This window comes from Mus caroli, unplaced genomic scaffold (assembly GCF_978045245.1).
Source record: "Mus caroli unplaced genomic scaffold, Mus_caroli_1 scaffold_14, whole genome shotgun sequence".
Lineage (NCBI taxonomy): Eukaryota > Metazoa > Chordata > Mammalia > Rodentia > Muridae > Mus > Mus caroli.
Window position 1 is genome coordinate 70,817,529 of NW_028227269.1, and position 24,063 is coordinate 70,841,591.

General features: G+C 43.4%; 1 protein-coding gene and 1 pseudogene across 1 annotated transcript in view; one reads left to right on the plus strand and one right to left on the minus strand.

Moving 5' to 3' along the window:
• The window catches only part of Rtn1 (reticulon 1), a 202,965-nt gene that overhangs the window by 154,099 nt on the left and 24,803 nt on the right, over positions 1–24,063 (minus strand). The gene's annotated exons all lie outside the window — the stretch shown is intronic.
• LOC110307161 (NAD(P)H-hydrate epimerase pseudogene) lies at positions 18,979–19,726 on the plus strand (annotated as a pseudogene).

Sequence of the window (24,063 nt, forward strand, 5' to 3'; positions counted from 1 at the left end):
TCCATCTTTCCCTCCGGGGCTCACATAGTGTCATAATCCCCCAGTTGCTTCACAGAGGTTAGACCAAAGCATACTCTCAAAATTGCTTTCATAAAAGCCTTTACTCGTGGCTGATATATTTCCTAGGCAGAAAGTTCTCGGTTTTTACAGCTGAGGGAGGCACTGTGATTTCCACAAAATTAGGTACTTTCCCAAAGCAAATCAAAGAAGACTCAGAAAGGAAACAACACAGAACAGAGAAGAATGGCTTTCATCTTGTCTGTTGGATTCAGTGCTACTTGTGGGTTTCATAAAGTCAGGGCCAGAAATGTACACAATGGGTGATGTAGATTATAAACATAGACAGTTACATATTTGGTTTAATAACACTGTAAAACATGGCCCATAAAATTATAGTTCTTTCTTTTCTCATTATTATGCATCTTTCTTCTCAGCCTCAGCAGAGGAGATATCAGTCTTGATTATAATCTAGCAGAGGGAAAAAGGATTGATTGCAAATTGTAATAGATTTTTGCATTTTACTTTTTGATGCTAATTTTTTAAAATGAGATTTCAGATTTGGCTGAGGCTTCAAAAGGCTGAAAACAAAAGAGTACAGAATAGTACAAAATTCCAAAGGAAGTGGTAAAGAAAGAGAGAGAGAGAGAAAAACACACAAAACAAGACAAACAAACAAACAAATACCAGTATTGTCGTTCTATCCCTAATTCATCCAGTGTGGCAAAGGTGTTCAAGCTGAAGAGATTTCAATGGTACAGGAAGGCAGGACAGGGCATCCCAGCCCCCAGAGGGCCTTCCGGGGGAGCTCGGGCCAACCAGGTATAAATTCTGGTGCATGACAGCACTGTGGGCCATGTGAGGCAGTTTGTGGCTACAGAATGGAGAACTGAGCTTTCGGAAAGTAAAGACCTTTTGCTACAGCCAAGGGGAAGTCAACCCAACATCCTCCTGGGTCCATCCCTGAAGGTCTGAAGGTCACCCTAGAACTGCCTGGAGATTTCAGCTACATCAAGGTAGAGTTGATGTGGACATCCTAGCAAAGAGGAGCCTGATGGGAGGACTGTAAGGAAGGGCAGTTGAAGAGAGGCCACAACACTGGCAGAAAGCTTTAAAGTTCTGCCACAGCAGGGAAGCCACAGCCTTCCGCATCAGCTGCCCTTGAGAAAACCATTGGGGTCTGTTCCTGTCTCACATCCTCTCCTTCCTGCTGGAAAGGCAAAAGCTGCCCTAAGCCATGGCGGAACTGACTCAAAAGCAGCCTGGTCTCTTCCACATCCCTCTCATGAGGAAGAGCCTGGTGTGGTGGGAACGCTTTGACTTTAGAAAGACTGAACAGAGTTAGATGACAGCACAGGACATGTGAACCGCAAGTGTCTCTGTCACTACATTAGAGGAGAAAGTTTTGTTTCCCTAGAGCATGGGCAAGTTGTAGGACCCACTCTAAGATTTATCCACAGAGGAGGAACCAGTTCAATGAGGAAGATGGGGGTGGGGATGGAGTGACTGGGAAGTGAGAATAAAACCATTTCTGCTTGAACCCTTGGAGGTATATTCTAAGTAAAGTTAGATTTACTTGTAATACACTAAGTGTTTTCATCACCAGAAGGATGCTGGAATTTACTCAGTTTAGATCAGGGAGTTAGGTTTGGGTGGAAAAAAAAATGTCTTAAAAGTTTATGCTGCACCAAAGCACAAGCAATAATTACACAAATGAAAGGCTTGGTGGGATGGAGGGATCCACAGGAGCCTAATTAGTGAATCTGCTAATTGTCCTTCTTTGTAAGGATAAGCTTTCCATGCTTAGCACGAAAGCTGGAAGGTAGGAGAAGAGACAAGAGATGCTGCCTTGGGGCCTGATGCAGTCACCCTAAATGGGATCTCACCTCAGCTGTGGTTGCTTACCCCCAGAACTATCAATGGCCAGTCACAGGCGGGAGAGGGGCTCATGAGGCCTTGCCCCTTTCTCTCAGACTATTGATAACTCGTAGGTTCTGGGGGAGTCATTGCTTTCAATTTTGTGCCAATTCGGATAGTAACCACACTTTGAGGGGTTGCAGTTTAAAAAAAAACAAAACAAAACAAAACCTCATACCAAAAAGTATAGGTTCTGCTTGATTATTCCTCTCAGAAAGTATTTTTAAAATATTTCCAGCCACTTTTAATCACTTGTCAATAAATATTTACAGTGTCCCCACTGCATTCCTTGTGTTGGTTCCCAGAGCAGGAAGAAGAGGCTTCATGTGTCTCCTGATCGTCATAATGATGCTGCCACGTCCAAGAATATTCATATAGCAAACAGCCTGAAAGAGGGCCTGGATCCTAGGCAGGAGGCAGGTTTGCTTCCCAGTTGAGATATGAAAATGTCTCTGTCTGGGGCAAAGTTCTGTCAGGTCTGCTAGCCACCTACTAGAAGATGAGAGGGTTCCAAAGCTTCTAGTTCCCTAACTGTGGTGCAAAACCACTGTGAGTACAACACACACCGGGGCTGTATGGCGCTCACCTCACTCCACTGGAATACAGTGGTCACGGTCACGGGGACCTGATAGGAAGAACAGGTTCACACTGCCAGCTGTGAGAGCCGCTGCCTCTGGCTCAGATGTTACCTGTCTCCTGCCAGCTTGCAGATTAACCTGTGAGCTGGCAAGCAGGGAGGAATCTCAGACTTCACAGTGTTTGCTATTCTTTTACAAACAGTCAAAACAAAGAAAAATACGAAGAGATGTGGTATCTAACTGAAGCAATAAAACATATGCTTATGGTATACAGGAGCACTGTGCGCTAACGAGGGACACTCCAGAAAGGCTCCCAAATGAGGGTGGTATATAAATAGAAGAATACTCTAGCCTTTGAAGGAGCCAGCCAGGTGAGGAATGGGGCAAGCACAATCACAGTTACGGCAGCAAAGAAATGCAGCGTACCCAGGGAATTGGATGAGTCACTGGTGGTATAAACCCAGGTTGACCCCAAGCAGGGCTGAAACAGCAGCTGGAGTCCAAATCAAAAGCCCTTATCTCACACCAGGAGCCTGGATTTTCGTTGTAGCCCAGTGACCTCTAGAAAGAGCACACAAGGCAATGCACCACCAGCACGGAGGGAGCTCTTAGAATTACATGGCAAGGCTTTATTGGAAAATAATTGAACTTTATTAACGTCTGTCGTGTGAGTTTGTGGGGGGATGCTAACAAATGTCTTCTCAGCCAAGATGGGGCACCAGGGACAGGCTAAACTCCTCCCAAGTCTAACCTGCTTGATGCACCGGGGAGGTGCATTTTACCTGTAGGTGACTTTACCTACAGAGTAGGGGGAAGGGGTTAGCGACAGGAGCGTGAATGATCCCAAAGCATCCACACCACCAAAAAGTCTCGTCCCAGCAGAGCTGCATAGATGGAGCCTCCCATCAGTTAACCTCCTACACGGCACTTCATTTTACCCACTTCACACGCTTCTAGATCAGGAGAACTCACACAACTTGAGCCGAATTACATGCAAGCTGGGGTCATCTGGGAAGACAGAGCCCCAAGTGAGAAAAAAAAAATGCCTCCATCAAATTGGCCCGTAGGCAAGTCCCTGGGGCACTTTCCTGATTAGTTATTGATGTGGTAGGAACTGGCCCTGTGTGAGTAGTGCTACCCCTGGGCAGATGGCTGTGGGCTGTATAAGAAGGCAATCTGAACAGGTGGTCACAGAGAGCAAACCACAAACACTGTTCCTGCATGGTCTCTGTTTCAGTTCCTGCTTCCTGCTTCCTGCCTGGAGCTCCTGCTGTCGCTTGAGCCGTGACCTGGAAGCATAAGCCAAATAAACCCTTTCCGCCCAGAGTTGCTTTTGGTCATGGTGTTTATCACAGCAGTAGAAAGCAAACTTGAACAGTGCTGGGATCTGTGTATGACCCCACTCTGTCTAGGTTTCCTCACTCACACAGGATGCCTGCTGCATCTCAGACGTAATCCCCACAAAGCACACACATTACATAAGAGGTTGCAAAGGTGCCCTGGCACTCAGCATCCAGACCATAAGATCCAAGGAGATCAATAAGACTCTCATTGCACATAGATCAAGGCAGAAAAACAAAGACAGAGCCCCAGAGGAGGCATTAAGAGTTCCTGCTGTAAGCAGAAAACCTGAACTAAGTAACTCATATGCCAGTGTAGGGCCCACAGAGATGTCAGGCCAAGAGTCCTGGGGTCCCATTGTATCACTGAATGCAGCTCTACAGCTAGGAGGACAGGCTCTGAAGTCAGAACCTTCCTTCCCCTACAGGAAGCTAACAAAGAGGAAAAGCTAAACAAACAGAGCTCTTTGAGCCCTACTGGCTCTCAAATGGTTTCAACCCATTTGTTCATTCTTGCGAGCGCCACTGGGTCTGATCTTCTGTGGCGTTAACAAGCCAGTGTGGTGCCGACTCCACACTATCCATTGGGTAAACCCTGATTAGGAAAGCTGAAAATTAATCTCTGAATGATCTCATTCACCCACGAGAGTAAAGCAACCTGAATGGTTTTAGGCTACTACAGGCAACCCAAACAAAGAAAGAACGTTCACAGCTCAGAAGAACCGCCTCGTTCTCTCTGGGGTAATTTTACTCAGATAAGGAGAAGTTGGCCCTGTTTGTGTTCCGCCTGATTTTCTCAGACGTGGTATTTCAGGACTTTTACTCTGGGATTATAAGAATCAGCTACTTTGTGAAAATAGCAAAGCTAGACTCTAAGATTATGTATTGCTCACAGCAGTGTGTATGTGTGCTCGAGCTATTTTATATTGCTCAAGACCCAGCCTTGTGCATTATTCATGGACTCCAAGCAGGGCCTGTAATAAATCACTGCTGAGATGCAATCTCTTGGAAGGAGACAGCTCTTATTTACTCTAAAAAGCCATTTATTCCTAGAACTTTTTTCTTTAAGGCCACTGTCCCGGCACTGGCGACCCTCTGTGTTTACCCTCTATCCGGCACATGGCATGCAGGATGGCTTGGTTCTTCAACTTCAAACACAAGGAGCAGCTCCTCCTCTGGATTTCATACTTTGGAGGGGGTAGTCCTAGAAGGTCTAGCATTTGAAACTGAGGGTTCAGAATCGAGTCTCCTGCCAGCTTCAGGGGGCCCTGCCTTTGTCACTTCCTTGGACAGGTCCCACTGTCACTCACTCATTTCCATTTGGATGCTGTAGTCCCAGCAACTCATTCTCTCCCTGCCAAGATTCTTTGATGAGAGTTTGTTTACACTGTCTTCACCTCCTCAACTGCTCCCTGCCCATCAACCAAGGGCAGGCACATCTGCAGATGGTCTCCATGGAAACCTGCCTTCTATGTGGCCTAGAAGATGCACAGAGCTGGTCCCTGGAAGGCTCCTTCCTCCTCACAGTTCCTGCAGACCTTTCTCTCACCCCCCACTGAGTTCACACCACTCCATTCCCCACCCTAGCCCTGTGTTCAGCCTTTTGAAAACCCTTCTTCTGTCCCTGGAGTCCCTTTGTTCTTCATCCTTCCTACACTGCCAATCTCCAGCCCTTAAAGAAGACCTAGGTCAGCAACTGTCTCCAGCAACCCATTATTTCATTTGGGCTTTAGTGTGTCTGTCCTGCTTGCCACTGCTGTTAGCAGTACCTCCTGTCCCTGTCACTCAGATGCCACTCCATGCAGCCTTCCCTTGGTAATGCTTACTCCACTTGGGGTACTCAGCATCCTGATATACAGAGGCAGTTTCTCCCTGACATTCCAATGTCATGGATTCTTGTCTCTCCTCTGCTTTGTTTGGCTCTCATTCTTTATGCCCAAGTCTAAAGAAAAGGGTATGCAAACACCCACACAAACATATGAAGATGATTAGTCACTGCCAATACGGACCTTTTGTTGTAATGAACAAAATAACCATTTCCTGGGAAGCCCCTGTCTGCTCTTGTCCACCCCGCTAGCATTTTCTTCAATTCTCTGTTGCAATAGCTCTGACCTGGTGGCAATACAGCATAGTTGTCTGCCTCTCCAAATTACAGGGAGCTCCCAGAAAATGAGAGCAGGAGGAATTAGGCTTTCTACTCCATCCCCAGCAACTTGTATAGTGCCGTGCTTTAGAGACCTTAAGCAATATTTATTTCTCATGGAAATTTTGAGATAGAAGATTCAATCCAAGAAAGCAGGCTGTATTTAATATCAACATAGAACTCAGACGGCGGGCGTAGGATCAAAGTACAAAGCACTCAGTAGCCTAAAGCCTTGCTTGGTATGTGTCTAAATGCAGCTAATAGCCTGAGGAAGAGTCCGTGGTGAATTGAAGAGAACGGGGCAAGGCATTTTAAGAAATATGTCTGCTAAAGCAGTAGTCAAATATGGATCTCAAGTACTAACATAAATATGCCCACTTACTCAAGACATTGCCACTAAGTGGCTACATGGGAGGGCAGGGTGCACTCAAGTTAGGATCACCCAAGTGGTGGTCCCTGGTCTCATAAAACCTCTTATACTTTAGTGATAAACTAAGACGTTAACTGTTAGTGAGGAGATGGGGGGAGCTGTTATAATTGCAAACTGCAGTAAGCTCTGTGAAGAAAAGGAAAGGAAGGCAGGACGGCATGAGACTGTCTGCAGGAGGAGATAGCCAGCACGATGTTTGATGAGCACTGCTAGCGGGGGCGGTGGGGGGACAATGTATCTCTTAGAGCAGGTTTTGGATTGGTTTTGTTGGTTTGTTCTGATAGGGTTGTGCTACATATCCCAGGCTGGCCTCAAATGTGATTCCTCCTACCTTAGCCTCCTGAATGCTGACATATTATATTATAGACATATGCCATTTCACCCAGCTGGACTGGCTTTCTACAAAAAGTCACCAAGTAATCTCAGGTTCAACTCCAATGTCTGTCAAAACAGGCCTGTATTGCACAAATGCAACAAAGTAGATCATAACAAGAATAACTTCCATGTTTGTTTGAAAAAAAACTGTGAAAGAGCCTATTTAATAAATGTGCCATAATGCCTTTCAATACAACCTTTACAATGGAAACCAGTGAATATACTAGCATTTTCCTAACTGGCTTCTCCCACTGACTTCTTTGTCTTGAAGAACGATTCTGAAGGGTGCACCCTGGCCTCCCTGGCCCCTGCTTCCTGGGTCAGCAGTGTGCCTATTGCCCAGGGTGCTGTCAGCTTTATTGTCTGCTGTATTTTTTGTTAGTTAAACTGATATTCAGTGGTGCCTGATTCATGTTTGATGTAATATTTAACACATCTGGAAGGCTGATTTAATGTGTTTTCTTCCTTGTGTCACCTTGAGCAGGTTAGTCACCTCCTCCGAACTAAGGGCTCTTCAGATACCATGGTGGGGAACAGTTGCAGACGCTGTTTCTGGAGTGCTGTTTAAGAGAAAATTAAAATAATGTCCTCAAAATGCTAAACCTGGACATAGTGAACATCCTGCAGACTGGAACTACTGCATCCGTTAATCTGCTTTCAAGTTAGTGCTCCTTATAAGCCCTCTCATCTGTATGGTTTATCATAGCATCCACTTACATGGAGAACCTAGCAAAGCTAGACTCAGAAGCTGGGTCCTGAGTCTGGTTACCAGGATGGGAGGGTAGGGGAGCTGGTGATGAAAGAGACAAACTTTCAGCTGTAACATAAATAAGTTTTGGAGATTTAATATACTATAATACATTACAGTATGTACTCCTTATGATCTAGAACATATTTGATATTACATATAATAAACTATAATGATATACTATAGTGACTGTGATTAGTAATGATACATTATACACTTGAAATTTTCTGAGCAACGAAATCTTAGGTGTTCTCGCTACACTAAAATCAAATCAATGCGAGGGGCAGCTCTGTAAATGGTGGCCAGGCTCTCTGACCTGACTGCATGATTATTTAGCCATATACCACTGTGTCACAAATTTTAAATATACTCAATTGTATCTGCCAATTATACTTCAAAAAACCTGGGAAAATAAAACATGCCACTAAAAATGAGCTATTATCAAAAGGCATGAACTTTCTGATTTTGTTGATGAGGTTTGTTCAATAAAAGTTGACAAAATTCTTCCAATTTTCTACATGTGGAACTGTCAGCATAAACCATGGCCTGTGTCTGACCACTTCCTTTGACGAATTGCAGGGAGGACCGGGGAGTCCTCCCCCTCTGATTGGATTTGACTCCCTTAGTCAGAGCCTGGAGAGTATGCTGTTTTCTGTATACTGGGCAACTGCTTAACCCTTGGTGTGCTGGGTAGTTTTATGTCAACTTGATATGAGCTAGGGTTGCTAGAAATGAGCATTAATTGAGACGATGCCTCAATAAGAGGCCTTGCAGAGCATTTTATTAATCAGTGATTAATGTGAGATTGCCCAGCCCATTTTAGTGGGTCATCCTTGTGGTCTGTATTCTATAAGAAAGCAGACTGAGAAAGCCGTGGGGAGCAAGAAAGTAAGCAGCACCCCTCCACAGCCTCTGCATCAGCTCCTGCCTTCAAGTTCCTACTCTGTTTGAGTGCCTGTCCTGACTTCCTTTGATGATGAACAGTGCTGTGGATGTGTAAGCCAAATAAATCCTTTCCTCCCCCAAGTTACTTTGGTCATGGTGTTTTGGAAAGCAGCAGTAACCCTGAGATACTTGGCATTCTGCAGAGGTCCTGCAATAAGATGGAAATAATAGCATTGGCCATGCTTAGTTCAAACATCTGTAGTCAGGATCAGGTGCAAGAAATACGCCAATTTCTCCTTAAACTGTTTTATGTTTTACTATTAGCAATATTATCGAGTGTGTGTGTGTGTGTGTGTGTGTGTGTGTGTGTGTGTGTGTGTCTGCAGGCACACGTGCAACAGTACATACTTCCAGGAGTCCATTATCCCTTCCCTTCATGGGTTCTGGGTATCTAACTCAGGCTGTGAAGCTTACAAAGCAAGCACCTTTACCTGCCTCTCAAATACCCATCCCATTTTTTGATTCCAGGATGAACCCAACCAAAAAGCCAGCATAAGGATGCTTCTCAAGAGATGCACAGAGTCTCCTGGTTCAGAAAGCAGATGGCACACTACACATTTGTCCAAACGTATGGCCTAAGTCCTAATCCTTGGCTTCCCGAAGCTTGGCGGTCTGCCCTTCCTGCAGAGAACTCTTTGACCTGCTTAACACAGTTATACCCCTAGCTCCCCATATCTGCTCTCAGGCTTGCTCTATCTCTCTCCTCTGCCTCAGAGTGTCTCGGTCTTGGCATCATGAGTACTTGGAGCGTGTAATTCCTCATCGTTGAGGACATTATGCTTATCACAGGATGTTTGGACTCAGCCTTCCAGATGTTTTAGCACCTGAGTCCTATCAATCAAAGCTGTCTCTAGACATTATCAAATGTTCCCAGTGGTACAAAGGCCCCCCATGTCCCCAGCTGGGAACTTTGGCTGGCTCTTCATTCTGACTTCTGAGATACCTGAGACTATGGGCTTAGCTTGGAGTCCTAACACAGTGAGGGTGGCAGTTGCAAGACAATCCTCTCACTCCAAGCAAGCTGCTGGAAAACAAGTAGTCAAATGTGTCTCCTTATGTCTTTTTCAAGACAAGGTTTCTCTCTGTAGCCCTAGCTGTCCTGAAACCCACACTGTACACCAGGCTGGCATCAAACTCATAGATCTGCCTGCCTGTGCCTCCCAAGTGCTGGGCTTAAAGGTGTGCACTATGAACACCTATTTCCTGATTTTAAAAAAATTTAGCTTATAAAATGTGTATGAGTATCTGCCCCCCCCCTCTCTCTCTTTCTCTGTGTGTGTGTGTGTGTGTGTGCATACAACATATGTGCTTGGTGCCCTCCGAGGCCAAGAGAGATAGATCATTGGATCCCCTGGAACTGTTATAGCTGTTAGATTCTAGGAACTGAACTTGGATCCTCTGCAACAGCAGGAAGTGATCTTAACCACTTAGCCAACTCTCCAAGCCCATCTTCTGGGATTTTAGCATTTTGACAGTGTACAGGTAAGACACCTACTATGGGGCTAATATGAAAAGATGCAACAGTACCAAGCCCAGGTTCCTGCTCTCCAGAAACAGCCTCTCCAAGGCAGGAGCAGACAAGTGAGTCCACACAGCCCCAGTAGTGTGTGTTACTAGTGTTTGTACTGCAACACGAGATTAAGCGCTTGCTCGCCACAGAACCTCATCTTTGTCTGTTTTAGAGAAGATAAAAAAGAGACTTGTGTTAGTGACAGATCTAAAGCCACTGAGTTCTTTACATACTGAACTCAAACCAGATGCCTGTAACCTTGTCATAGATCACACATTCCTATGACATTTCCAGCCAAAAACAAAAACCTAGCAGTCAGTTCACATGTTTCTTGCCTTAGCATTGTCTCCTGTTTTTACTTCCTTCTGAGTTTGGTATTACTAAACAAATCATAGAATACTTACATTTCCTCAACATATAACTTTAAAAAAGAAGAACACTACACGAGGAAGCAGAAAAACAAGAATACAAGATTGGAGACAGATACCAACCAAAACAGGGAGTGGGTGGGTGGGTGAGGAGGGTAAGTAGGATCGGGAGGGTGAGGGAGGAAGAAGATGGGAGAGGGTGAGAAGTGGGGGGGAGAGAAGTTATTTGAAGTGGGAATTTGTGGTTTCATTGGAGACTCAATTGTGTCATGTGATGTTTTCTGGAAGTTGTCTGATGTGATGTGAGCTGAAGCAGATGTTTGGGACAACATATGTTTGGAAAGAGTATAAGTACAACCCAACAGAGAGTGGACAACGTTATTGCATTGGTTCGCCTTGCTGGTCTTATTTGGGCTTCTCCTTGCTGGCCTTTGCTGACAATGCTCTAGCATGAGTTTGCTTGCTAGTCTTCATTGGACTTTGTTGATGCTGGTCTTCACTGATGACGCCATTGCATTGGTTTGCCTTGCTTTCTTAACTGATTGATCTTCGCTTGTCTTTGACTTCATAGAAAGAAGAACACCAAAGAACATCTGGTGGTGTTCTAGACTTTGTTGATTTCTTCTAGATCGAGCTGCTGTTGCTGATTCATGTTTGGTGTTTTGCTAGTGGACTGGACTGCAGACAACAAAGATTGGAATCGCCCCAAGAACTACTTCTAAGCATGTCTCTGTTCCCCTTGTCCTACTAGCCATTTTCTTCCCCTACCTTTAGTCCGTGGGCCGTAAGGGAGGTTGAAACTTTTACGAACCCTTATTTAAGTAGGTTTTGAAAAACACAAGCCTTCAGTTATTGAGCACAAACCCAGATGCAAATTGTCTCAGTTCTCAGCATGGTCCTGTGAAGAGCCCTGGGGTGTGGGCTCTACCCCTACAATGACCTCTAGTAAGCTGTGTACTTGCTTTATGCATCGGTTTCATCCTGTACAAAAATGAGAGCTGTAACAGAACTTCCCTGGTAACGCTGCTGTGTGGGTCAATGACACGGGGCATAAAAGTCCTCAGAACTCACAGTAACACTGCCCTTATATCTGGTCGCCCACAGCAGTTTCCCCTCCCTGACTAGGCCATCATATTTCCAGTCCCAGTCTGGCTACAACCATCCTTTTGGGCATCTGGCTGGAGGTCCCAGAATTCCCTACTGGAATTCTATGTTTCTGTGAACAGACTGTGAGAAAGACTGTCTACAGGGACAACCTCCCTGGTTTATCTCTGCCTCACCCCATACTCACACTTGTATCCAATAACTGTTTTTGAGCCAGAAATTCAAAATTCCAAGATGAATAAATAACAGTGCTCATCCCCAATGAGTAGCCAGTTTTCTCCCAGCCAGTGCTTACTGGGTGCCCATTCTATGTCAGGCTCTATGCCAGGCAACAGGTGCATCATGGGAGAAGGACAGGCTCCTGTTTTTATGATAAATATATCCTGGTAGTAAAATAAATAAATAAGTAAATAAATAAATAGATAAGTGTAAACTGCACCACAGAAACACCAATGATAAGTAGCAATAAATAAATACAATGGGCCTGGCCAATAGGGAGGGAGAGAAGGAAGCAGCGGTGTGGCATCTGGATTGGGCAGTTAGAGAGCCTCTCTGAGGAGGAGGTATTTGATCTTCTCTGAGAGTGAGAAGACACCCAGGCAGATGGGGGTGCAGTGACACCAGATGAATCTGTTACTAACCGCTGCCTGGGTGTGTCATTCACTGCACACCATTCTCTGCACGCTGTTTACTGCACATGCCTTCTTTGCATCATGGGGTATAACAGCTGTTCTTGGCTGTCAAATGACTACATGTGGAATTAACTAAAACCCAAGCATTTTAATTTTAAATTCAATGATTTGAAGTGGGAAGACCCACTTTTAATCATGACCTTTTGAGGTGGAAAGATACTCTTTTAATCTGGGCCACACCTTCTGACAGCAGCCTATATAAAGGACATGGAAGAAGGAGGCTCGCTCTCTTTTTGCCTGCTTGCTCTTTCTCTCGATGGCAAGTCCATTGCCTTTCTGGCATTAGAGACTACTTCTTTGTCCTGATATGTACTAAAGACTAACTGAGACATCTAATCTACTGGATTCTTGGACCTGCTGTTGGTAGGCAGCCTCGTTGGACTAGCTAGACCACAGCCTGTAAGCCATCTTTTTAAAAGAAAATCATATATATATATATATATATATATATATATACATATATATGTAATATATATCATACAGACACACATACATGCATACATACACACATACATAATACACACATTAATTCAAAAAGTTCTGTTCTGTTCCTCTGGAGAACCATGACTAATACACTCTGCTTTATCTTCTCACTGGACTTGCCCTTCCGTTGGCTGCCATAGCAACCTGGGTAGACCATTTATTTTGCCCACCCAGTCACTCATCGACCCACACTCAGCATGCCCCCAATCCTAGCAACCAGTCATGGAAACCTCACTAGAAAACAATAGGCTGCCGGAGTCTTTGCAGCATCCAAGGACTGTGGAGCTATAAATGAAAATCCATCAGGCAGCCCTGCTCCAGGAGAGACCATCAGGTGTTGCCTGTCTCTCATAGACAACAGCTTACCCTTCTCAAGGCCTTTTCCGCTTTGCTTTCAACAGAAGGCAAGGGACGGCTAGCAGGAATGACCCATCATCGTCCCGCCTGAGACCTCATGGCGCCTTCTTCCCGTCTAGGCAAGCTCTCCTGTTTGAATGCTGAACATAACTACCCTTGGGGGACGTCGTTTGATTTTGAATATGTCTGTGAGATGCACGGGCGGAGGCTGCAGCCTCTCTGGGCTTTGTTTCTGCTCACACTGTATCTAATTTAAGTTCTTCTGTGCAAGAGAAACCGGATATGTTTGAGTGCTGTGAGCCATGTGAGCCCAAAATAAGTTGCCACTGTTTACCTCCTAGGAAATGAGTTCGGGCAGGCTCGCTTACTTTAGTCACCTAACTTGATAAATGCCAACTTGAGTCTTAAATAGAGATTCAGAATCGCTTCTCCTCTCTCTCCATGGAGAATCTGTGTATCTTCCTGAAGGCATTCAAGTATTTGTCTTTAGTCTCTACTCTCAAAGGAGAGCTGGAGAATTAAATAAATATGACGGTGCTTGCCCCATAATCTAACCATCCATTCATTGTTCAAGTGCTGAGTTAAGTATCTGTTATTATAAAGAATGGAGGAGAGAGACAGAGACTGGCCACAGGACCTGGACAGAAGCTGGGAACTGTGTTCAGACTCCTCGGCCTCTCCCCAGGGTACTGTGCTCACTTCTAGGCTGGTAAAGCCTACCTTAAAAGGACTGTAGTAGACACCGGCAAGAGCATGGAGGGAGGACAAAGGCGGGGCCTGGAAAAACCCACAAGCAAGAACTGGAGTCCTGTAAGCTGGAAGGAACAGGATAAAATGTTTGCATCAGCCCCGTGGGAAGGAATAGCGAACAGACTTAAGGCCAGACTCTGGGGTCCAGTGACTTTCCAGCTCCCTCACTCTCGAGCAACAGCTCACTATTGATGTAGCTACACAAAGGTCTCCACTGTAAACCAGCCAGCCAGCTCTCACTGCCAGGTCACAGTGGGAAATGCCCTAGAACATAAAGGTATCTGTGAGGCTGTAACAGAGACAGGGGTGTGTTATGGTTTCAGAATGAATGTGCCGACTCTAGACACACTTGCCCTCAGGTAGATTTTCTTGGGACACTGAACATCTATGGTTCTAAGTGGCAAATAGGGAGGCAGGGTGGTGAGTGGTGCGGGATGCAGTGTGGGATTTTATGCCCTGTGGAATAAAACTCTATGACAAGTGTCTGATATCAGATTACCTTGCTTCTGTCAATTCTCTTATTGTCCTGCCTCCCAAGCTTTCCCCGTCCTCAGGAATTTCACAGCCCAGCACTATAGCAGCTGGATAAAGATGAACGTCAAGATGTACGATCCCCAAACGAATGCTTCATTTTCTAGTTTTCCCACCTAAGGTTGGCAACTGCACAACTATCTAATGCTCATTCCTTCAGCAAATATTTTGGACTCTCTCTGTAAGTAAAATTAAAAAAATAAAATAAAACCTCTTATTAGCCAAAATCAAATAGTTGATGTGAAGATACCTTAAAATTTCAGTGACTTCAAGAAACACTGGATTTTTATTAGTTCTACCCATGGGGGAAAATATTGAAAAAGTATACACAAGATTGTAGTTACTTTTGCAGTGTCTTAGAAATTGAAGGTTACTATAAAATTACAAAGTACAGGAGGTGGATCGATGACAGGGGACTGATAGCTACTGCAACATGGAAAGCCTAGGGAATGGGCTGAGACCAAATACGCCCCATTTCCTGCTCCTGTTCCTTGCTTAGATGGGATGGTTGAGGAGCCTTGATCTACCTCACACAGGAAGCCCCACATCTGTGCTTCAACAAAGCAGAGGGCCACGTGCTGAAAAGCAAGCACCCTCTTCCACTGTGAAATTCTCCCTCACATTTTACTAGCCAATCCCAATCATATACCACAGCCTCATTTTCAGGGGCTGGGCGCGTTCCCAGAACAAAGTCAGAAATAAGCCTCAGAGAGCCCTAATGGCTATTTTGCCCAAGGGTGTAAAACACATTCACAACTAGTGGTGCTTGAAAATTTTGCCACGGAAAATAATTCCAGGCACTCTTAGAATAGCTTCCATCTTGTTGAACCTTCTTGTGATGCCAGTATAGGTTCTGAAAAGACGTTACCTAGAACGCAGCTACACAGCCTGCTGAGCTGTAACTGCAAGGCCTTGTCTCTGTTCATCAGCTCTCAGCCCACTCACAGCTCGGTGCTGTTACAACGCTTTTGGATGCTACATGCAGGATGAGCGTGAATAAACCTGAGTGAAAAGCAATCCTGGGCTACATCGGATGTGAGTCTGAATTTTAAAGTGGCCAAGTCTCTTTAGTGCCAACACTGAAGATGTTCAGATGTTCTGTGCTGACTCTTCAAGTGCAAGAGAATTCTCTGAGCGAGCCATAATGGAACCGACCTGCAACATCGCTCACAGTATCTGCAACATTAGCATCCTTCTGTAATATGTAGGAAGCTTAGGGAGTTCTCCATCCCAGGTTGCAATAGAGGAAGATGATAGATGAACAGGCATGGAGGGGCCCTGGGAGAAAGTGAGTAAGTCAGGACAGCCACATGGGGAAGAAGCCATGATGAGGGGGCAGGTACCTAAGAACCAATCCCAGTCCTGCCTTCTGGAGGCTCCCAACTCTCCACTGTTCTGTCTTCAACAGCAGAGGGGGACCACTGGATTATATCTGCACTCCTTTCTAATTAAAAGTCCTATTATGACTACTTGTTGAATAACAGTTCTATCCCTAGATAGAAGAACTTAGCATCACCACATCTTGATGAAAGTAATTACAATTAATAAATGAGTTAACATATATAAAATACAGATATAAGGCACATGGTAAAGCCTGACTAGTTATTGTCAATTACTGATGTCAATTATATTAGAAAACACAGAAGCAGGCTCAGGATTCTCGATCCTGAATCCTATAGCAGTTCACTAAAAAATACAAGCTTGTTTTAGTTCATGCTTGTACCTTTTAGCTTCCCAACACATAAATGTAAAGATAAATGCTATAGGCATCCATTACAAATCAAAAGCACAATTATTTAACTGCCACTCTGCTAGCTTCTAGGGATCAAAAAACATTCCTTTTGCCTACATTTGAGAGGAAGCATAATACCTAGCTTGTCTGGGCTTAAGGGTACCCAGATGTTTGCTTAAAAAAATTGTTCCAGGTATTTCTAAACAGGTGTTTTGAAATCCTATAAGCCAAAAATAAAACAGATTGTCATCTCTAATGTAGATGGTTCTTCCAATCAATTGATGATATGAACACAAGCAAAAAAGCCAATGGTTCCCTCGAAGAAGAAAGAATTCCTTTTGTCCAACTTCTTTAGTCTGAGTTATTAGATTTTTTTTTCTCCTGCCTGTAGACTTCAACTGAAATAGAAGTTCCTCTGGGTCTCCAGCCTGTCAGGCTTCAGACTGGTGTCAAACCATAGGCTCTCCTGGGTCTCCAGCTGGCTTTCTTTGAAAATCTTGGGACTCATCGGGATTCAACACTGTGAAACAAATACTCCCTTCTTCCTGGCTGGACCCTCTTTCTATATGGATTCTTGGCTTTTCTCTCTCTCTCTCTCTCTCTCTCTCTCTCTCTCTCTCTCTCTCTCTCTCTGTGTGTGTGTGTGTGTGTGTGTGTGTGTGTGTGTGTGTGACACTGAGCACATTATTTATAAATTCTCAGCCCATAAATGGCCATTGATTCCACATCTTTTATTTTCTCAATCCCTTAGACTGCAGGAGATTAGAGAAAACATGAGATGTAGAACATCTTTATAATTTATAAAACATTTTTTATTTTGGTCTTCAGCATGTTTGTGTAAGAGACTGTGACAAGGGGCCTCGAAAGAAAATCACTGAAAAAAAAAAAAACCATCTTGATAACTGTCCAACCAAAGCTTGAACAAACGCTTCCTGGGACCTAGAGAAACAGAGCACTAATCTGAACAAAGCTCAGATTTACTGAGAATGACAGTTACATTTATTATTCTTCATATGGGTGGTATAAGTCTCATAAGAATAAAACGAATGAAAAACCATATAATAAATGGCTGTCTCCTGGTGACCAACAAACAACCAAAGTACTAATGAAAAAACAAACAAACAGCTCAATTACAAGAAAATAGTAAGCAATACTTAAGAGGCTAGTGCTGTGGTCTATATACAAATGTTGGAGACTAAATCTTTTCATTAGTACATAATGTGGAGACTTTCATTTAGTCGGGTCACAAGTAAGGGAAATCAGAGAGCCAGGCATCTTACTAGTGATCTCGATGAAACACTCCGAAAGTCTTAAAATTAATCAGCAATTCAGAATTTCCCCTTAACGAGAAACGACTTTCGTTGTGGAGAACCTTGTTGGAGAACTGCACTGTCAGTTCTCCAACAAGGTTCTCCTATAGTTTCAAAGCATACAAATCTATAGTTATTGGGCATACACCTCAGCCTAAAGTCATCCAGGCAGATTAATGGGTCAGGGTAGAGTCCATAAAAGGACTCCCACATGGGCAGAAGACTGATTTTTCAAGGAAGGTAATTCAGGTGAGAAAATACAGTCTTTTCATCAAACCGTGCTGAGAAGTGGGTATCGACTAGCATGAAAGAGAGAGCGGTGAATTTCTACCCAATGTTTCACAATCATCTAGCTGAGCTAACTGAAAATGGATTGCAGATACATGCGCAAGATCTGAATCCATAAAATTTATGGAGGGAAAAAGGAGAAACTCTCCTGTTGGCTTGGGCTATGCTAAGATTTCGTAAGGTACAATATCCTAAGGACAATCTTCAAAGGCTGAATGATAAATTAGACTCGATCCAAAAAGGAAAATGATTGTTCTTTAAAAGACAATGGAGACACGAGCCACAGCCTAGAAAAACGAGTCTACTATAAGACTAATACATAGCTTAATACATGGGGATATATGTAAAGTTCTCAAAGCTCAGTGGTAGGAACACAGAAGACCTGATCATGAGAGAAGCCACAGATTTGAGCACATACTTCATGAACGGAAGCATCTGACTGACTGACACGCATAAGCATAGGGACAAATCAACACCATGAGCCCTTGGGAAAGCCAAGCTACATCCACAGTGGGGTCAAGAATGCTTGCCTAGCATGAAAATGGATCTGGGTTTGATCCCAGCACTGAAAAATAAACAGTGAAATAAAACAAAGCTCTCTAATGAGACATCAACACTTGCCTGTTAGAAACAGGCCAGAGCTACAAAGACAGACAGCAGAGGCTTAAGGTTGGGAGGAATTACACTCCTGTGTACAGGTGGGAATGTAGAATATTAGCATCACTTCAGAAAATGGATACTTTCTTAAAAAGCTAAGCAGGCAATGATGCAATGATCCAGCCACTGTATTCTCAAGTGTGAATCCAAGGAAACAAATGCATGTGTCTGTAAAGTGGATGCACATGGCAGTGTCACATGAATGGATAAGTATGGGGTGTTACAGCCACACAATGGAGTACCCTTCACTAAGAAACAGGAGTGAAATGTTGGTCTACAACAATAGCATGAATGGATAGCAAGGTAATAATACCAGGTAAAGGAAGCTGAACAACAACAAAAAGAACACATTCTATGATTCCATATATCTAAAAATTGAGGAAATAGAAATTAATGAATAGTGACAGAAGAAACAGAAATAGGAGCAGAAAGGAATAAAGAAGCTGTGGGGGTGATGGAGATAGCCATCCTTTAGCTATGGTAGTGGTCTCAACATTCGATAGAGGTCAAAAGTTACTACATGGCAAATACGTGTATGCTGTTTATGCCAATTATGCCTTAATGAAACTATTCTTCAAAATAATCATTCATTGGTTTATTCAACAAAACTTTATTGTGCATGTCCTCCATCCAGGTACTGTTTTGGGCTCTGGGATGAAACAGTGACCAAGCCAGACAAAGCTCCATCTATAGTTTTCTCAAGATAAAAAGTGCTGTATCAGTCAGGAGGAGGCTCAGGCCGTGGATCAAGAGCTTTTTAACGAGTATCAGTTCATCGTGGATCAACTCATGGAGCTGGCCGGGTTGAGCTGTGCCACGGCCATTGCCAAGGCTTATCCCCCCACGTCTATGTCCAAGAGTCCCCCGACTGTCTTGGTCATCTGTGGCCCCGGAAATAACGGAGGGGATGGGCTGGTCTGTGCGCGACACCTTAAACTTTTCGGTTACCAGCCAACTATCTATTACCCCAAAAGACCTAACAAGCCCCTCTTCACTGGGCTAGTGACTCAGTGTCAGAAAATGGACATTCCTTTCCTTGGTGAAATGCCCCCAGAGCCCATGATGGTGGACGAGCTGTATGAGCTGGTGGTGGACGCCATCTTCGGCTTCAGTTTCAAGGGTGACGTTCGGGAGCCATTCCACAGCATCCTGAGTGTCTTGAGTTGACTCACGGTGCCCATTGCTAGCATCGACATTCCCTCAGGATGGGATGTAGAGAAGGGAAACCCTAGCGGAATCCAACCAGACTTACTCATCTCACTGACGGCACCCAAGAAGTCTGCAACTCACTTTACTGGCCGATATCATTACCTTGGGGGTCGCTTTGTACCACCTGCCCTAGAGAAGAAGTACCAGCTGAACCTGCCATCTTACCCTGACACAGAGTGTGTCTACCGCCTACAGTAAGGGAGGTGGATAGGCAGGTTTCTCAATAAAGACTTGGTACTTTCTGTCTTGAAAAAAAAAAAAAGTGCTGTATCTGTATTGATGTATAAAGCTACTTGCTTAAAACCAGAACAACATAATTAGAAGTGACAGTGTCAAAAACATGTCTGTATCGATTGAAGGGTCCATAAGCCAAGAGAAAATAGGAAGTTATACAGGGAAAACCAGGTACATGAAGGTAACCAAGCTCAGAAGTACAGAGCCTACACTTCATCCTGGGCCCTACAAACCAGGGGCTTAAAAGCTATAATTCCTAGGCCAACCCACCATGTGACATGTGAAAACACTGAGGTGAGATGGAAGCTGGTAACCTCAGAGTTTCCAAATATACCAAAAACTATGCTGCCTGAGCAGAATGGAGTATAGGAATACAACCGTCTGGATATCTGGTCTACCAGGCTCCCTTGCTGCCTGGGACAGAGCAGGCATTTTTCTCCATCCTCTAAGAGATCTTTGTTGTTGTTTGTTTTAATGTTGAGGTGATGGTATTTATTACATGGGTTATATACGTGTGTTTGTATGTGGAAACCAAAGGTCTACATTGGGTATCTTCTTAAATCTCTTTAAGGTTTTTATTGGTAGGAAGTGAAGTGGAGAGAGGGTTAATTTGGTTTCTTGAGACCCGATCTTACTATGCTGCCCTGGCACTCATTACATAGACCAGCTAGACTACCTAACTTTGATCCCCAGGAGCGACATGAGAGAACCAGCACCATGTGTCACACACGCACCCAACCATGCATGCGCACAAATAAACATATTAAAATGTACATTTTAAAAGAATAAGCAGGTAAAAATAGCTAGATTATGTTAACTAAAGGAGAAATGATGCCACTTGGTAATAAGTCATGTCATCAAAGTACAATAATTAGAACAGAGTGGGTAGACTAAGAGACAGGCTGATGTACCAACAGAAAGTTTCATATAAAAACAGGGATTCGGATGAGATGATAAACTTCTAGAAAATGGTGCTGAGGTGATTCATCAACTTGAAAACAAATGTGGCCTACTACAACCATTAACCAAAACAAGTACAACTCGAAAATGATCAGATGTGAGTAAAGAAGAGAAAATGTCAAACAAAATTGGAAAAAAAAAAGTGAGTTGTTTTATAAACTCAAGGTGAGGGGACCATTTTGAAACAAGGAATGAAACAGAAAGAAAACTGATACTAGATCTGAGCGTGCAGCAACCACGCATCAATACAATTACAAAACCATGCATCAACACAATTATAAAACCACGCATCAACACAATTACAAAAGTCAAACAGCAAACTGAAAAACACTGATACATGCATGTAATGGGAAAATTGATCTTAAACTTGAAAACAAAAATTTTTAAATTAAAAAAAAAAACATAAAGAGCTTTCACTGAGAAATATAATTCAACAGAAACACAAATCAACACTAGGAGGAAAGAATCCACAAGTAGATCCAAACACAGCAAACATAACGAAAAGTCTGACTTCATTAGAATCAGTTTTAGACAAGATCAGTCAGGTTGAAGTGGCATGGCCTAGACAAGAACCCACTAATCTAATAATAGGATCAGTGTTGGTTTATTTTTTAATAGACAAATACTTTAGGAAATGTATTAAACCAAAGGAAAAAATGCTTTTTCCTGTTTATGTTACTAGCAAGATCAAATTCCCCATCAGAAATCAAACAGAAAGACTAAAAATGCTCATTTTTGGATTATCAAGTAAATTCACTTGAATATATAATCTTTTTCTTTGCTTGCTTTCTCCTTTCCTATGTTTTTGTGTGTGTCTGTGTGTGCATGTGTTTCTGTGTCTGTGTGTGACTGTATCTGTGTGCCTATGTGTATGCATGTATCTCTATGTGTTTGTACATGTGTCTGTGTATGTGTTTGTGTCTGTGTATGTATATGTAGGTACCTGTATGTGTGTCTGTGTGTATGTCTGTGTATCTATGTGCCAGAGATCTCCTTTAGAGTCTTCCTTCATCTATCTTATTTCTTGGGACAGTCTCCAAACATGGAGCTCACTGGCTCAGGATGGAACCAGTCAATTCCAGTGAGCCCCTTGTCTGTACTTCCCCAATGCTGGGATTGCTCAAGTGTTGCTAGGCCTGGCTTTTCACATGGGTACAGAAGATCTGCACTCAGATCCCTGTGCCTGTGTGACAGGCACCTACTCACCTACCACCTCTCCAGCCCTCCTTTCTTTGTTTTCTAACAAATACATGCAGATATAAGCTGACTCTAGGATCAAAGTTTTGTGCAGCTTACTACTTCAACAATATCTTACAGAAACCTACTCTACCCCTGTACAAAACACACATGAGCGTCAATTATTATTAATGTGTTCTTTATTGTTTAATCAGCTATTTCAAAGTAATGCGGACAGCTCAGAGTAAAGAAAAGATTGCTAATCCTCCCCTGGCCCAAATCTCACTCTCCTGAGCAGTGAGGCCAACTGGCTGCTGCTCTTTAGTATCCACTAAGCCACCTGCTCAATGTTGGTTATATAAGTGCAATAAATAAATGCATAGATAAATGAATACATAAATAAATAAAAGTGCAGCCCATTAAGAGACTTTACAGTGGCATCCACACATATTTTTGCATCCATCTGTATTTTTTAAACTCAGTAGAAGTAACCCAAACATGGTTCAAAGTATTACCAGCTCCAATTCAGAAATAGAAAATCTTTCCAAAAATTAAGATTAAAAAAGTAAGCAAAACCAAGTGATACAAGTGGAAACACAGAGCTCTCTCTCCTCATATTGAATTCATTCTTGATAATGAAATCCTTTGTGTAATTATCACTCATACAGCGAGTAATTAAGAATCTGGTTTGGGCAATAAACTTGTGGAATTAAAGACATTTGAACTGTCTCTTTTCTGCCTTGGAACCTTAACCTTTCCTGTGTATTTTAAAATTATTGAAATTTTTGACATTCTATGATATATATTTTCCAATTTAGCTTATTTTCTTTCTAGCTCTAAATGTTTAAATGTAGGTTTCCAGAGACATTGGGAACTCTTCCATTCTCAGCCTGTGCACCTCAGGGTCTGCCCTGCACTCCTTCCTTTTATGCTTCCTGTGTTCCTGTCCCACTCCAGAACAGGCTTCCTCTGCCCGCTGAAGGAGGCAGGGGCACCAATGGATATTTTAGAAAAACAGTAGCAAAATGTAAAAAGCCTTTGTTACCTATTAGGTGACCACAATTGTTAGTCGTCTTAATTTTATAGCCTACTAGTTTGGTTAAACAGACACAGAGTCAAACTGCCTCCTACCCCTTTATGTTTAGACCCATAGACTAGTAGTACTCTTAGCCTGGCCAGAGAAGCCTCTTTTGGCAGCAGGGACACTCAACAAGGGACACTCAACAAGCAGACTCCAATAAGTGACTGTTGAGCAGCCAACCCCAAATGGGACTCAGAGAACACTGCAGAACAGCAAGCAGAGAGGTGGTAAGGGCTGGAGGATGGGGAAGAGGCTGTGAGAAGTGGTCTCCTTGGTGTACAGAGGACCCTGCAATTGTGAGTGTTCAGCAGCTGTGGCAACTGCACAAGACCTGCACACAAAGGCAGGAAAACAGGAGGGGGGTTAGCTGAGAAAGGGGGATCAGCAGAAATGGGGACTGGATAAGACAAGTTAATAGAAATAAACAGCAGCAACACAGTGTATACACATTTCAAAAAATTAAAATACAAAATTCCCTCCGAGACCCAACGTCCAACTAACAAAAACCACAATACCAAACTTGTTTGTCAGGGCTGTCCAAGAGATACCCAAACATACAGCCTATTGCTATTGCCCAAGGTTACCCCACAGCAGTAGAAGGTAAATCTTCATTGCTGAAGAAACCATGGCCTTCAGAAGCAGGGCCCAGAGATCCCTGAGCTCAAACTTAATCTAATTTCTCCCTTCTTGAGAACTAGTTTTCATGGGGCTGAAGATGCCAAGCAAGCTCCCAAAGAAGGGACACCATCATAGGCCTCCCCAGCCATGATAGCTATGAATCACATATAGCCAGCATGGGGTGATAACCTGAAGGGCAAAGTAGTGGCACACATACCTTGACTGTAACCAACAGCTCTAGTTGGACTTAAGACCCACTCAACAAGAGAGGCATGGCGCCTGGTACTGTAACCCTACCTTACTACTCTGTAAAATCATGGTTATTGGAGAATGGACAACCACTAATTCACTAAACCAGCATGATCCCTAACAACAATCTATAAACATTTGTCCGGATAACCACAGGTAAGTGTGATCTTCACCCCTTGTCAAGGAACCTTCTCTTTGCAACAGACAGAGACTACTACAGAAAACCACAGCCAATCAATATGCAGAGTTGTGGAGCCAATCCTAATGGATACAACTACAAA